Source organism: Euprymna scolopes, chromosome 40, assembly GCF_053919585.1.
Source record: "Euprymna scolopes isolate OS-2025 chromosome 40, ASM5391958v1, whole genome shotgun sequence".
In the NCBI taxonomy this organism is placed as follows: Eukaryota; Metazoa; Mollusca; class Cephalopoda; order Sepiida; family Sepiolidae; genus Euprymna; species Euprymna scolopes.
In genome coordinates this window covers 60937248-60955630 of record NC_136521.1, presented here as the reverse complement: position 1 = coordinate 60955630, position 18383 = coordinate 60937248, and the positions used below count along the sequence as shown (strand labels likewise).

At 32.5% G+C, this 18383-nt stretch overlaps 1 pseudogene; it reads right to left on the bottom strand.

The window, feature by feature from the left end:
- Positions 1–16124: 16124 nt before the first annotated feature.
- On the bottom strand, positions 16125–16263 carry LOC145265841 (U2 spliceosomal RNA; annotated as a pseudogene).
- Between the last annotated feature and the right edge of the window lie 2120 nt (positions 16264–18383).

The following is an 18383-nucleotide window of genomic DNA, read 5'->3' as shown; positions in this document are numbered from 1 at the left end:
AAAGATGATTACACGGTTTTTTAAATAGCTTTATAACGATAATATTTTTATATATTTTTAAAAATCTACAGATAAATGAGTATATATATATATATATATATATATATATATATATATATATATATATATATATATATATATATATATATATATATCAAAACTAGCTACATCGTAAGCAGCTGATAATTCCCGTTTTTTTTTATTTACATCATTTTAGTTCAGATTTTCTCTTTTCATCCTTATGTAGTTAAATTCTGTTTTTAAATTTAAGGCTTTTGCGAAATCGGCTTATGCAAGTTGGAAGTCTTTTTCTAATCAACAATTTTTGTTAAGGCCTTTTTTTCCATCCATATATAAATGAATTCTCATTGGTAATAATAAACTTTCTAGAAACCGGATTAATTATGTAGGTGCTAAGTCTGCGATAGATTAATTTTTTTCCTTCCGGGAATCTAAACTGGAGTTCCTTCAGCGATAGTCGAAACCTAAACCGAGACTTGCGAAGTTCTTGATACATTTTTTTATAAATAAATAAAAATAGATTACTAGAGTTCCATAAGTTATACTCGAAACTGAAACCAAAACTGGTTAATAATTCTTGATAAATTAATTATAAAAAAATAGACGACATAAGTGCCACAAGCTCTAATCGAAACCGAAACCAAAACTTCTGAATAATTCTTGGTAAAATTATTCATGACATGAAATGGAAGTGCATAACAATTGAACGACCCGGATGTAAGCTTGATACAAAAGACAACTGACACGTCATCGTGTTAATATATACATTATATGACTGACGTTGGAATATTGCTTTGTGCTTATTGCTTATCCTTACTTACAGGAGCTCGGCTTTTATTTAAAAATAGATGTAAATTGAGAACATTTTTAAATCTATATATATAAAAGCGAAAATGTGTGTATGCATGTATGTTTGTATTTATGTATGTATGTATGTGTGTTTGTGTGTCGGCTAAAAACTTTCGACAGATAGAACAAAAATTCACAAACTTGGTATCATAGTGAAGCTCAATCCTTCGCCCGAAAATTATCGAAAAATTGGCAAAAAACGTTAATTTTGTCATAACAAAAAACGTTAATTTTGTCATAGCAAAAAACGTTAATTTTGGCATAACAAAAAACGTTAATTTTGTCATAACAAAAAACGTTAATTTTGTCATAACAAAACATGTTTATTTTGTCATAACAAAAAACGTTAATTTTGTCATAAAAAAACGTTAATTTTGTCATAACAAAAAACGTTAATTTTGTTATGTCAAAAAAAAATGTTGTCATAACTAAAAACTTTAATTTTGTCATGTCATAAACGTTAATTTTGGCATAACAAACACCGTTAATTTTGTCATAACACAGGGGGGATCAACAAAAACCGTCCTCTCATGACGAGATCGGGTCTATGCATGCGTCAAATTGCATCATGACCTGATTTAGTTTAAATAGTTGAAGAACTGGCTAAATTTCATGTACGTCGTGTTAGCTCAGTTGGTTAGAGCGTTCGTTCATTATCTAAACGTTTCGGGTTTAAATCGTGGTGTGAGATTTTTGTTTTTTTTCGATTTTTTTAAATTTTAATATTGAACCGGTTTTATTTAAGCCATTTTTCACGTAACGTTCGTTTTTCTGTTGTTTTTTTTTTACTTCGCTTATTCTTAGGTTTTCATTAACACCCCCACCCCCGACCGACCACACACACCGAAAAACACCTGGGCAACGCCGAGTACCCCTCGCTAGTACATAATAAAAGGTAATTTTAAATCTACAGGCACGTGTGTATATCGAACTTACATTCTCATCGCTGTAGCACATTATAATTACTGCCAGTCGGAGGATTCGAACCCAGTTATCATTGAAGGCCGATGCATCTTAATTGCCTATTGTTAGATGTCTCGCAATCACATCCAACAACCAAAGGAAAATTACACGTTAGCGACACCAATTTCCATTTGGCAATTATGTTTTTCGCTAATTAAACAAACATTATTAGCCGGGGAATTATTTAAAGAAAGAGAACATCAAGTTTTAATCATAATCTAATTAAGAATTGTAATTAGGAACGCCGAAACGAAACTGATGTTGGCTTAGATATAAATGCTGGATAACAAATGCTTATCAAATATTAGATCATGTCTTTGTTTACCCTAATAGAATGCGTGTGACCCGATGGAGACGATAAAAGAACAAAAAAAACTGATAAATATGAACCAAAATAGAATTACTTTTGAAAGAAAGGGTCAGGAAGTCAGCAATTTATTTAAAAAACTGTGCCTTTTGCACGAATAAAGCAGTAAAAAAGTTATTACCCGTTGATTAGATTAAGTATTTCTATTGCAAATTAATGGTTTAATTTTATTAAATTTATGTATTATTTTTGTTGATTTTTTTTTTAGATGACTAATTATTCTTTTTTGTAGACATTTATCCTCATTTTTTGCGCAGTAGAAAAACGGGTTCAGATTTTCCGGTTCCGGATGCGCATTTTCTGAAGACAACGGTCTCAATCCTACCCAAAGTAAGACAAAGTATTAGTTGAGTAAAACGTGGTGAGACAACAGCAGCTATGGAAGGCAGTAATTACTGGGGATACAATTACAATATTTCTATTCCGTCGCGGTTAATCAACTGAAGTAGGCCAGGGAATTAGTTGGACGAAACGTGGTGAAACAATAGCAGCTATAGATGTGATGATATTATTCAATAAAAAAGAATCGATGATTACATTTGCATTCATTTTTGCACTGAAAACTCATTTGTATTACCCCTTAACCACGACGAACGGATACCACAATACTTAATTCGTTCACCTCACAAATCAAAATCGATACAAAGTTTAAACCAGATTGAAACGAGTGTTTCCGAGAAAACTGCTTGAGTAAATATGATGTTTTTTATGATAAATCACAAGTAATTGCTTTTGTTTTATGACATATCAGCCCTTTTCAGATTTGTTTAATGCCAAATCCAGTGATTTTAAATAAAATATTTTTAATAGAATATATTTGTTTTTTTCAAGTCGGTTTCCATTAAGCCCATAGTTGTAACCCTAACAAGTACTACCACTCCTGGTCAGATTGGACCTGGGAGCAATGGCAATTAAAGGGTAGCTCCACACTACCCAAAGCCCACAAGCTGGGGTCTCACCACTGGATATAGTTTACGGTCATATCCAGGACCAAGTGCTAATTGTAACTGTGTATAGAACGGATGCCATAATACTTATTTTGTTTCCACCTTATCATAAGTATCCATACTAAATCTCCGAGATATCAACCCAGTAATTTTCGAGAAGACTTCTAGAGTAGATGTGGGAATCTGGTTGCTAACTCCTAATAATCTCTTACTTTTTATGAAACGGACACGATATTATTTAATTCGGTTAATCTTACAATAATATTAGTCTATACAAAATTTCAGTAAGATCAGTCCGTAATTTCCGAGACTAAGTTGAACAGACAGACGAAGAGACTAAAAAGAACACACACACACACACACACACACACATATATATATATATATATATATATATATATATATATATATATATATATATATATACAGTTGTGCGCAAAAATATTCAACCCTTGCCTAAATTTTCTTGTTTCGTTGAATCTATACTTCAAAAATCTTCATAACGCCTTTTTAACGGCTAATTATTAATAAATTGTATATTTTTAAACAATAAATGAGGAACAGTAATTCGAGATTAATAATATATATCAATTTATTCACAAAAAATATAAATATGGATGTTGCAAAAATATTCGACTCCTTTAATTTAAAGTTTATATAAAAGCGTCATTAATTTTATTATTTTAGTCTGACCTTGTATTTATTTCCTATAAATAATATTTATGACTCTACTAAATCTAAAATCAGTTCAAATTGAACTTCAATGCCATATTGAATGATTGAATAATTGTTTCAAGTAAAAAAAATCTTTTTCAACGTCAACAAATCTGCAACTATGACAAAGAACAAAGAGTACTCTGAAGACAGTAAAAAGAAAGTAATCGATGCCGACCAGTCTGGAGAAGTTTATCAAAACATTTCCAAACGTTTTTCTATACCACGGTCGACTATTCTGTCCATTATCAAAAAATGGAAAGTAAAAGGGATTGTATCAAGTCTTCCAAGATCAGGTTGTCCAAGAATAATTACGACACGTTGGGCTACAAAAATTGTTAGACAAGTTTCAATAGACTCTAAATCTAACCTAAAGGACATGCAGAATGATTTGAAGAATGCTGGCTCAGATGTACACTTGTCAACTATTCGTAGGCCATTAAATCGTGCCGGATTGCATGGACGTATTGCTAGAAGGAAGCCCTTACTTTCCAAAGCTCATCAAAAGGCTCGATTAAATTTTGCAAAAAAATTCCTAGAAATGCCTATTGATTACAGGAATAATATAATTTGGTCAGACGAAACGAAAGTGGAACTATTTGGACGCAACCAGCAACGCTATGTTTGGCGAAAAGAAAATACTGCTTGTAATGTGAAGAATACCTTCCAACCGTTAAGCATGGAGGTGGATCAATCATGGTGTGGGCTGTTTCAGTATAAATGGAACTGGAAGATTAACCATAATCGATGGAAGAATGGATTCGGTAAAATATCAGTCCATACTGAAAGAAAATCTTGTTCCGTCTGCGAACCAGTTGGGGCATGGAAGGAGGTATACCTTTCAACAGGACAACAATCCTAAACACACTTCAAAGAACACTAAGGCATGGTTAAAGAATAATAAGGTGAAAGTTCTAGAATGGCCTTCCCAGTCTCCAGACCTAAATCCGATTGAGCACTCATGGCATGATTTAAAAATTGCGGTACATAAAAGAAAACCATCTAATTTGATTGAATTAAAACAGTATTGTCAAGAATGGTGGCTTAAAATTCCAGTGGACAGATGTAGAAGTCTCGTTAGATGTTATAGGAAACGTTTACTTGCAGTAATCAAGGTCAAAGGAGCTTCAACCAAGTATTAATTAAAAGGGGTCGAATACTTTTGCAACATCCATATTTTTATTTTTGTAAATAAATTTATTTATATTATCAAGCACTAATTACTTTTTATTATTTTTGTAAAAACTATACAGTTTATTCGGACTTAGTCGTTAAAGAAGGTTTTAAAGATTATTGAAGTATCCATTCAAAGAAACAAGACAATTTTGGTAGGGGTCGAATACTTTTGCGCACAACTGTATATATGGAGAGAGGTAGAGAGAGAGAGAGAGAGAGAGAGAGAGAGAGTTAAAGCCGAAATTATTCGCACCCTTTAAATTTTTGCGTTTTTAGATAAAAAAAACACTAATTATTATTTATTAAAATTTCGATGAACATCTACAGATCTCCTGAAACACTTTAAGTTTATTATAAAATATTAAAAATAAATATTATTAATGATAACAAAAAATAGACGAATTCAAATTTATTGGCACCAATAAGTTTTATCATAGAATTCACTGTTTGTATGCAAAATAATACTTGTTTATTATGATTTGGGTATTGCATCATCTTCTAGAACATTCCAAAGCCTTCCATAAATAACAGGCATTAGTCGATCCTTCACTTTATCAATAACACCAGATTGCAAAGATGGTAAAAATTAAGGATCACAAGTTTGATGTTAGACAGAAAATAGTGGATGCACACATGAAAGGTAGTGGATACAAATCCATTTCTAAGCGTTTTGACATTCCTGTGTCAACAGTGAGAAACATTATCAAGAAGTATGGTGTTTTCAATACGATTAAAAACTTGACGGGTCGAGGCCGTAAAAAGAAACTTTCCCGCAGAACTGTACGACAAGTCATTCGAGAAGTAGAAAAGGACCCGAAAACTATTAGTAAGAAAGTAGTCCAACACTTGATCGATCAAGGTATTGAGATTTATGTTTCGACATTGAGGAGGGCACTGAAGTCACACGGAATTCAGAGGTACCGACGAGGAAGGACTCCTCTCATCTCCAATTGGAGTATTACAAGACTTATGAACCAGAGACTAGGCGATATTCTCGAAGTACATGTAAATAAAGGGTTTTGTTTTCACTGAACAAAACAAGTCGAATTATTTCCTTTTCTTTGTTTCCTTTCGACTTTCTCCATACAATGTATGTTCCCCAACTGTTGACATGTAACGATTACCTTACATATTACAAATAAAGCATCTTAAATCCAGTAGTTTTGGATGAATATTTTACTTTTTTCTTGGCAACGCTGGAACACAGTTCTTCTGGTAAAAGCGCCAGCTCAAACCATATGTCTGTGTATCTACCCGAAATTACTTCATTTCTTTTCTTGCTTTTTTCGTTTTTCCTTTATCGCTTCTCATGCATAAAGTGTTTTCTTTGCTTTTACATTTAAAATAGTGATTTTTTTTTCTCCGTGTTATTTTTTAAAATCCATATTTCATTATTTTTTCCTATCTTGACATCCATACAAATCTACCGTAACAAACATGCTATTTTATTTTTAATTCCACATTTCCACATATATACATATTTTTTTCTGAGACTTTTAGACACTGTTGATAAAAGACTTTCAATTAGTTTGCTACCGGATGCTCAGTATATGTGTTATGCGCATGCGTCTAACGGACGCCATTTTTCTAGGCGCAAAAATCATCTTTGTGAAATCGTTAACTACTACGTACTTTAAGATACTTGTCTTTTTTTATTTTATTACATTTCCCTTTTCCTCTTGTAGAAACATTTGTCTACGTATTTTTCTTTATCTATTTACTTAAGTTGTCTGCTCCGAACTAATGTAAGCTTAGAAAAGATGAGAATAAATGGTTTGTTTGAAACCTATGCCCAAGCAGACAAATACATAGATAGACACAATAAGCGTTAGCGTGTAAGATAGAAAGTAAGCATTAAATTAGAGAAAGAGGTGAAGAGACAAGAGAGAAGAGGAAAGTATTTGCTGAATTTGGGAAATAAATCGCAAATGGAAAGCTGATAAAATTGATTTACGAAAACAAGGTTAAGAACAGATAAAATGCATAGAAAGACAACAATGCGTAATATATGTAAATGTATGCGCGTCTACATATAAGCATATATCATTATTTATATAGAGATATAAAATACAGACATATGTATATGTGTATATAAATATATATATATATATATATATATATATATATATATATATATATATATATATATATATATATATATATATATATATATATATATAGTTAGGTAGTTATAAAATATATATGGCAAATAAACTACAAAAAATATTCCGCATTTCATCCACGCTAGTATTCATCGGGCGTATGCAAGCGTGGATGAAACGCGGAATAATCTGTGTAGCCTCATTGTCATATATTTTTTAGAACTTACAACCAAGCTCTACCTACGAAATAACAATGTTGAAGTAAATACTTATAGTTTACGCATAAATTTATACTTTTCTATATTAATGAACTTGGCAATTTATGACTATGATAAAAGGGTGTTTTTATTTTGATTATTCAGTGGAACCATAAATTTTAATTGTAAATTTCAACTTACAATTTTAATCTTCGTTCTCATATATATATATATATATATATATATATATATATATATATATATATATATATATATATATATATATATATATATAGTTCTTTTCTTTCCTGTATTTATCCACACTTCGCCTTTATTGCGAGATTTCCTGTATATATATATATATATATATATATATATATATATATATATATATATATATATTATGTATATATATATATATATATATATATATATATATATATATATATATATATACATATAAGGTAGAGAGAGGGGAAAAAAGAGGGAGGAAAGAACCCCTTTCTATTGTTCATTATAGATATATATGTTTTTTTTTTTTTTGCTTTTTACTTATGACGGAAGTGTATACCTGTCTCAGCAATCAACAAATACCAGTCGTTTTGAGACATGAAAAATTTGGAACTTGCTATACTTCAAATAGGATTTTCAATCAAATTCAATTTGCACTGAAAAAATTTATACGTGAAAGAACGCAATAGTCATTTTTAACCATGAGTTTCGAAAGAATATTAATAATTTTCTCAGTACCATCTGTTTTCTGTATGAGTGCCGATGTCTTATCATCAGAAAATATATGACACAGATTATGTATATATATATATATATATATATATATATATATATATAATTATATATATATATATATGTGTGTGTGTGTGTATATATATAAAATAAATATATGACACACAGATTACATATATATATATATATATATATATATATATATATATATATATATATATATATATATATATATATATATATATATATGTGTGTAAAAAAAAAATTCTTCCCTGATCTTTCTTATTTATATTTATGCCTCGGGAGTAGAGTGAAAAGCATATCTTATTTTTCTTTTATAAATATTATTGGAATTTGTTTTCCTTTTTTTCCTTGAACACATTTGTGTGAATTATTCCATGGATTTCTGCCTTTGGATTATTTTGGACTATTTTCCACTTACAGGATTTCCTTGGATTTTACTTGTTCAAATGGAAACTCAATTAACTTTCTTGAAGTTATATATTTGGATTTTACCGTCACTGGATTATTTCTCTTCCACCTGACAATCCATTCACATTTAATTACCTTTGTTTCACCATCTTCCCTCTGCTTCATTTTGTTTTCATTATCAAGTAAGATCTTTGACTTACTTGTTGTTTCATCAAATACTTTTGCATGCAAAATCCGATCTCGCATTTTGCTAATTTCTAAAATAATTCTAAAATAGAACATCATGTTTTTTGGCGCTAAATTCTTATTGTGGACGATCTGTGAGATGTAATTGGTGCTAAAATATCCCTATCATGCTAAACTAACTGAAATAGTTGTTTTACGACATAATGTTTTTTTCATATCAATTGCAATGCCAGTTTTTGAATATTTCGTGTTTCAAAATAATAGAACAATGCAGGTAAGTAAACAAAATATTTTTTTATTAACATAAATACAAATAAAATTGATCAATATTTAGTAGCAGCAGCTTTTGCCTTGATAACAGCATCAATTCGCCGGGGCATGGAATCAACAAGCTTCTCGCAATCATGTGTAGACACTGAATCCCATGTGTTCTGGATTGCAATCTTCATGACTGCAAGGGTAGTAAGTTTTTCTTTTCGGAGCTTCCTCTTCATCTGGTCCCACAAGGCTCCAATAACGTCCAAATCTGAGGAGTTTGCCGGCAATTCAAGAACAGGGAGTGGTCGTTCTCGCAGCCAGGAAGACGTGGTTTGGCAGAGGGTGCCGGTGCCAAGTCATGTTGAAAAATGATGTATGTAGCCTCGCTGTCAAACTGGTTATGCAACACTGGCAGTAAATTAGCTTCCAGTATATATTGGTACACTTTTGCGTCTACAGTTCCTTTGATGAAGCATAAATTACCAACACCTTTAGCACTCATACAGCCCTAAACCATGCAAGATTGCGGGAACTTAACAGACTTCTTAACGCATTCTTGGTTATATTGTTCCGTGGTTCTTCGCCAAACACGTGACCCTTTGTCGCCGAATGAGATACAAAATCGAGACTCATCTGAAAAGATCACACGCCGCCATTCGTCTGCAGTCCAGGTTTGGTGAGCAGTTGGCCATCGCAGCCTCTTCAACATCTGTTTCTTGTTAAGGAGCGGGTTAGTAGCAGCTATACGATTTCGGTATCCCAGTTGCCCGAGCCTTACGTAGGTAGTGCTTCTCGAAACGTCAGCACCAGAAGCCTGTTTCCACGCTTCAGTGATGTGACTTGTTGATTGGAATCGACTTTTCTTTGACACCTTGTCCAGTGTCCGTTCTTGTCCATCGGTGTTCCCTTTCTTTCGTCCGCATTTCTTGCGATTACTGTTGGAAACACCCTCAGCACCTTTCCGGAACACTTTAATCACCACCGATCTTGAACATCCTACCTTGATTGCGATTTCCATGTGCGTCTTTCCTTCTGCCCGCAAATCAAAGATACGCTGCTTCTCAGGCAACGATATGTCTTTAGAGCGACCCATAATGATAAAGTATTATTAAATCGCTTTAAAAATCTTTTTAAACATGTAAATTACGCGTAGAGCGAGAGCTTCTTTTTTTTTTCTAACTTGGCAAAAAGCAAATGGCGGCCTCCAATATTTTAATTTGTAACCAGACTCAGGGGAAGTCACCCTCATTGATATCTTTCCAAGAGGAGTCCATGCTACTATCATGATGTTTAAGGGGGGAACTGGTTGGGCCTCTACAAAACAATATTTGCATTTATTTTTTTATTTTAAGATTACTCAACGACAAAATGTTCTATTAAATTTAAACGTTTTCTAATGTGACAATAAAGTACTCATTTTCTGCTATATTATTAACAATAGTTGCAATTGTTATTTACATATAAGATATCTCGCCTGTACAATTTACAAGTCGAAAATTATCCCAAACAGAAGATTTTTACAGTTTTATACATATGTTCTATTTTTTTGAAAAGTATGAGTATATATATATATATATATATATATATATATATATATATATATATATATATATGGTTTTAAATAAAATACTAGGCGGAAGTTTCTCGAGAGCTCTTTCGGCTATCATCTCTTCAGGCGTAAATCGATAGCAATCTAAATAATATTGTAACGAAAATAAAGAGTTCTGTTGGGGAACTTATTTAATGTGCCAACGTACGGGGACATTAATTAAATTTATTTACGTTTAAAAAACGATTAAAAATGTTGGCACAACGAGGGAGAAAAAAAAATGCGGGAGAAAAAATTCAAAGTTCACCAAAGAGAAACAATGCGTTTGATTTTTTTGTTTGCCGGCACAAAGAAGGTTGACCCACCGCGATAGAGACGGCCTCCAAAATCTTTAAATGGTTTTTGGAGTCCGCTCTATGTAGCACCTCGAACCAATCTATTTTATATCTATCGGCACAGCACGGGTTGTCAACCAAATGCTGGCTAATAGCAGAGTCCAAGGCTGCAGAAGGAGGGAGACCACCGAACCCCCTCCTCCCTTGTCTGATCTTCGATGGAACTTGCTGGTTTATACGAGTCAAAAGGTGCAAGGATGTTCGCCCAACATAACCAGCATCGCACTGGCATTTAAACTGATATACAATATTACTATTTTGGATGTAAAGCAAACTATCCTTGCGGAAAGACGGAAAAGCAGGTCTCGTAGTATATACCACACTCAAGGTCACCGAATTGAAGCAATCGTAAATACTTCTTCGAATCTGTTTTGAAATTATATTACTCCCCTCCCCTTACAATTTTCCCTTGAAATTACCGTAGATAGGGGAATCTGTTTTGAAATTATATTACTCTCCCTCCCCTTACAATTTTCCCTTAAAATTACCGTGGATAGGGGAGGGGAGTAATATAATTTCAAAACAGATTCGAAGATGTATTTTTCAGCAGCGTTGGCAACGGATTTGATGTACTTCTTTGATGAGTAAAGGTAAATCCCTGATTTCTTTCAAAACCTGAAGCCTCCCTAAGACGAAAGCCCTTCATTTCAATTGATGCCAGTCGGGGATAAGAACGTTGAAGATGTAAAGATAAAAGTTATTTTTAAGATGCATTAATATTTAAGTAGCCGCCATTGCCCCTATTGGGCTACGTGATATATATATATATATATATATATATATATATATATATATATATATATATAAACACATATATATATGTGTGTGTGCGTATGTGTGTGTGTGTGTGTTGGGGTAGAGAGGACTCCCATAAGCCGAGGTGATGGCAACTTTCTAGGAGAAGCAAATATCTGATGTAAAAAAACATAAAGCGGGAGACCAGTACTCACATTAAGCTGGTCTGCAGTTTAACTTGTTGCTGGCTATCTTGCTCTTGCTTGTGGCTGGATCTCAACAGTTCGAACAGAGAGAGTGACTTAGCTGTCGTACAAAGCTAAGACTCTGTAACATCATCTGTGTATAGATACTCCCTCAGGCATTTGTCTACAAAAATGGTACTGTGGCGATCGAAAAGTTATGACGCATGGAGGCTTGAAATGCTGGAAACATGTAGTAATTGATCTCAATGACCGTTTTCAGTGTCATGCCTGCTTGGGCATGTGAATTAACCGGTAGGACTAAAAAATAAAAAAATCATTTTTGGGTTCCTGGACTTGGGGAGTGGCACTTGTCCGACAAGATGTTGCAATTATCATATATGTATATACTATAATTTTAGCTATTTATAGTTACATGAAATTTTCATTTAATGCTCTTTTTAAATTCATAGTTGATATTTTAGATAATCTCTAATTGGCAATTTGTCATGATGTTTTCCAGTTAGTATTCCAAATTTGAAATGCAAAGCAAAATACACGGGTGCTACCAGATCAGGTTGTCTGAAGATATTGGCTTCCTGATATGAACTGCACTTAACATTGATACTTTTTGTTTTCCTATTTCCTTTTGCAGAAGTTTATTATGTTCTGCAACACGAAAAACATTAGGAACAACCTACCATTACCTCCTGGTCCTTCTGCCCACTTCCCTTATATATATTTATCTCCCCCTACTTTCCGTCTGGTTTCCTTTCCAGTAACTCTTTTCCCTCCCCCATTGAAAAACTCATTAATGTTCTGCAGGGCAGGGAACAGAAACGATAAAATCCACTATAAATCAACCAAACCAAACACAAAATGTAGCCATTAAAGATACAAAGAGTGTGAAGAATTTAAATCTTCTACAAAATAACCGGATGCAACTTGAATACTATTTCTTGTTTATTATACTAATCGTTAAATTATTATTAAAAAAAAAATAGTTCATATGTATTAAGTTATTGTTATTATCGTTATCATTATAATTATTATTATCTTTATTAACATATAATTGTGTTATTATTTTTGCTATGATTGTTGTTATTGCTATTATTGTTATTATTGTTGTTATTATTGTCGGTATTGTCATTATTTGTACAAATCTTGTTATTATATGTTATTATTATTACTATTCATATTACTAGTATTACTGTTCTTGCTATAATAATTATTTATGAAGTTTAAAAAAAAATAATCTTTAATCTTAAATCGCTTTCGCTAATGAAATCACTAACATGATCGCAATGTGCCAATGTGACGTATTTGCCGTTGATCTAGTCTTCACCCGTTTGATCAAGACGCTTTTGCTTTTTCCAATTAGAGAGAAAGATATGTCCGGATGTTTTTTATATTTAATTTTTTTTCGGTTTTTTTTTTTGTATTTTTTCTTTTTTTGGTGCATATTTTTTCAATTTTTAAAATTTTTTATTCATTTATTTTATTTTATTATTATTATTATTATTATTATTATTATTATTATTATTATTATTATTATTATTATTATTATTATTATTATTATTAATGTTATTATTATTGTTGTTGTTATTATTGTTATTATAATTATTATTATTATTATGATTATTATTATTATTATTATAATAATTATTATTATTAATGTTTTATTATTATTATTATTATTATTATTATTATTATTATTATTATATACTCTTTTCTTTTTTTTGTTGTCAATGTATATTTTATTTTTCTTATATTTTTTCTTCTTTGCCTGACTTAATTGCGGATTTTTTTTTATTTGAATATAAAATGAGTGCCCTCCTGACTAATATGTGATTGCATTTGTTTTTTTTCTTCATTTTTATTTATTTTTAGTTTAATTACAGACACTACTTATATGTATATATATATATATATATATATATGTATATGTATATATATGCATACATACTTACATATATATATATATATATATATATAAGCAACATCTACTGAAAGAGTCTTAAGCAATTTGTAACTGGCTGACTGAAACATGCTCTGAAATGTGTAGCAACATATATATGCATATGTAAGATAAATAAATAAATATATATATATATATATATATATATATATATATATATATATATATATATATATATATATATATACCTTCTATTCTATCTATTCAATCTGCGAGAAGGCTTCCTGTCTGGCCTAGTGTGGTTCGACTTCGCCTCCAGTCAAATTCAACCCTGGATTGACGCCAAAAATGACGAATGCGCTACTCGAAGCTTGGCAAGGCTTTTTTTCTAATTTAAAAAACTGGCAAAGTATAAGATTTCTAGCCATCTATCATGAGCGAGGGCATCCCTTTACCTGTCAAAAATCCTTCGATATTCACAGGATACAAACATAAAAAACAAGCATACCAAATAATCCCATAGGCACATACGGACACGTGTAAACATGCATGTATTTGAAACCACTTTGTTTTACGGCGCATAATATTGGCTCGGTATAACGTATTATATTATCAACTGCCGCCGACATACGCACTTCATTTAAGTTAATAGTAGCGTTTTATTTCGATTCTTTGTGATAAAACATGCAGATGACAAGTGATCTTTATCAAATTAATTTAATTAGAAAAGTATAAATTTATAAATGTATTTATTTCAATTTTATGTTTATTTTGTTTAAGTTTAGCATGAGCCAAATATTCACCAGCTAACTGATATACTCCCACCGAGAGATTTTACCGCTACCTTAAATGCAATTGTTTTAATCTCTCTTGCACTTAGTTCACTTGGTATATATATACATATATATATAAGATATACGTATTATATATATATATATATATATGCATATATAATACGTATATCTTTAAAATCCATTTTAATATTTTCTAAGATTCCAGTTTCTTTACTATCAAAACGACACATGACGATACTTCGTGTTCTTTTCTCTCTTATCTTTTCAACACAGCATTAATGGGAGCCACTGATTTTGCTAAAGGCTGCTTTTTTTTCTCTCCTCATTTCTTAATATCGCTATGTCCAGTTCAATAACCTCGTTTTATATATACGTAGCTGTAATGTTGTAACGATGTCGTCAATATTCGTCAACGGTTTCATAATGTTTTAACACTCTTGGACCCGACTTTGTACGCAGACGTAAATGGACAATAAAGGAAAGAAATTCGATTCATTTTTTTGCTTCGAATAAAATTCATGTATTAATGGTACTTTCCTCCAACGTATTGCATTTTGTAATAACATTCTTTTAGTTCGCCATTAAGTTAACAAAACATTGCCGTGTTGAACACGTGCTTTTTCTCCACCCTTGCAAACATGTCTGCTCCAATCCAGTCTCTTGCAACGTTGTTCCACATCCGTCTTTTTATTTCCAACTAGTACGCCACCCGGTATTTCCCGGTCGTAACATACGCTTAAATATTGTATTTGGATTAATGCAGATTTCGTATTTAGTATTATATATTTTAATAATTTAAAAAGTGTTTTAAAAATTACCACTGCACCACCACCCAGAATCGAAATCCAAATATTTAGCTTACTATTTACCTTTTCGTGTTACCTTAATGCCTGAGAATTGAAGAAATGTTTTCTGCAGGGCTAAAAATTAGGACATGAATCAATAGCTATTAAGTTGGTCATACATATTCGTAATGACGTCGTTTGAAGTTTGCACAGATTTTTCCCTGGCTAAAACCAAAATATTAAGTTTCGAATAGGTTCGAATAGTTTTATGTCTGCAGGCTAAAAACTGACAGAAGAGTTTGGTAGACAACATTTTTAAGCAAGTATATATACACATGAATAAATATATATAGCAAGAGGTTCTAAGAGTGCCGAAAATTTGACTTCCAGGATGATATGGATTACTGAGGAAAGTACACTTATAGATGAGACGTATGTCCAGCTGGATTCTATCAACGCAGTTCAATTGATATTCAAAAGACGGTTCGGATGTCGTGAATTTCCTGTCCACGCAATACGCTGCAAGTGGCCCAATAGTTTTGGAACTCATGGGACTTTACATGACATCAAAAGAAAGTAATACTCGATCGCACGGTGGATGACCGAAATCAGCAAGGATACTACACAACGTTGCTGTAGTCAGAAACTGCTCTTTTTTCAAGCAGATTTTTAAGCTTCAGTGAAACAAAGAGTTTTTGTAGTATAAACGTGAAATTTTGGAGATGTCAACTACGCGTGGCGTGATCTACCTATTTACTATGCCTCCCCACGGGACAGAGTTAGACACCAGGGTCGTTTTTTAACGTGGAGAAGAGGTACAAAAATTAAACAAAAATTGTCTCAGTCGTGAAGGACTGCTCCTCCACCGAAAGAGAACAAGAAATGGAAGTGCAGCATCTGAAGAACAGACACTACACATTGATCTTGGCCAAAAGGCCAAGAAATGTAACGGAAGTTTTGTATCGATATACATAAGATTTGGGAAGTTATTCAATGTTTAATGATGACCGTTTGTTTTGTGTGTGTGTGCGTGTGTCATCCTGTATTATAAACACTTCTTACAATACTATTTTATGTGATGTCACTCGCTCTTACGAGAACGAAGATGTTCTTTTTTCTATTCGTTCAAGTAACTAAACAAAAAAATGGGCATACGCGCTCATAAGCAAAAGTAAAATAGTCGCGCAGAAATCCATAAGCACAAAAGAGAAGCCATTCATGAAGAAGTCAATATTTTCAGTCGAATAATTTTTCGTATTTTCCCAATCTTCACGAACTGAATGCTGCCTTGTTAATCCTGACAATGAATACCCTCGTTTTTTCACATCCATGTTACATGCGTCCTAACACCTCAATAAACGTTTATGTTCGTCTGTCACATAAAAGTTTGGAATCTGTCCTACTGTCACGCCTATCTTTTAAATAGCATATTTCATAGATGTCAGTACATAGTGGCGGGACGCATGTTATTTAATAGAAGTTTCCATCGACAATGTTTATTTCTAGGGGCTATTTATCTTCATAACACATTCCAACTGGATTAGTACCCTGCAGAATACAATATGGTCGGCTTTAAATCTGTTTGTCTTTTAGTCCTCACGTTTCGTATGTAATCGTTCTGACGAAATGAGATCATTGCGAATTTTTTGTTTGGAATTTACCCATATAACAATTATCAACAATTAACTTTAAGTCTTGTAATGGAGTAGACACGTAGACACACACACAAGTGCACACAGACACAGACAGACGCACACACGCAGGCACTCACACGGACGCACACACAGACGCACATAGACGCATACAGAGACACACATAAACACTCATACAGATGCACACAGAGACACACCGAGGCATACACAGACACACATAGACACACACAGACACACACATACACACACAGGCACACACAGACACACATAAAAACACACGCAGGCACACAAAGACACACACATACACACAGACACACACAGGCACAGAGAATACGTTCATTTCATATAATTGTAGTAGATAATACGATAACTTCGATTACATTTATGAAAATGACCTTTCTGTAGATTCCTCTCTTCGGTAATGTAGCAGAAGTAGCAATAACTAAAATGAGGGGGAAAAGAGCTTACCTCGGGTACGTCTGTTGTGTCACCGGTTGGGGGGAAAAGAGAATTCCAAGATGGAGTCCGGGTTTTTTTTATTAGCGCTTACCCCATGCAACTCTCGGAAAATCACGTTTCTTTCTCATGTGATTATGCAAATAGATAATTCCCGGCCACTATGAAAGCAGGAGGCTAGAGACGAGTCGGCAGTGTCCTGCAAATTGTGTGTGTGGGTGTTTCTGGCGATTGGAGTGTGTCTTCTTTTACCACGGGTATCACGGACAGGAATTCCCTCTCTTCTGGAGGTGGGCGATATTGACTATTTTGAAGTTGTACTGTTGCTGACAGAACATTTATTTTTTTGCCTACTACATTTTTGTTTCAGGTAATTGGGCTACCAGATCAGGCTGTCGTCAGATACTGGTTTCTTTACCTAAAATGCACCAAACACACACACACACGCGCGCGCACACACACACGCACACACACACATATATATATATATATGTATATATATAATTACTTAATTTGCTCACATAAAATTAATATACGAAAGTATAGATTTATGCGTAAACTTTAAGTATTTACTTCAAAAGTGCTCAATACGTATGTAGAGCTAGTTAGTAATTTATAAAATATATATGGCGATTAAGTTACACTTAAGAGTCCTAGAGTAGATTAAACGCCCAATATTCAGTGTAGCTTTATCGCCGTATATATTTTATAAATTACTATTTACTATATATATATATATATATATATATATATATATATATAACATAATTGTCGATGCAATAATTTATTTCAACCTTATGGTATTTTCAACATCTAAACTAGACAATTACATTTTTGATACTGAAATTGTCTAGTTTAGAAGCTTGAAAATACCATAAGGTTGAAATAAATTATTGCATCGACAATTATGTAATTTCCGTGTTATATGTTTATGTTATTGCTCTGTTTACCACATTGAGCT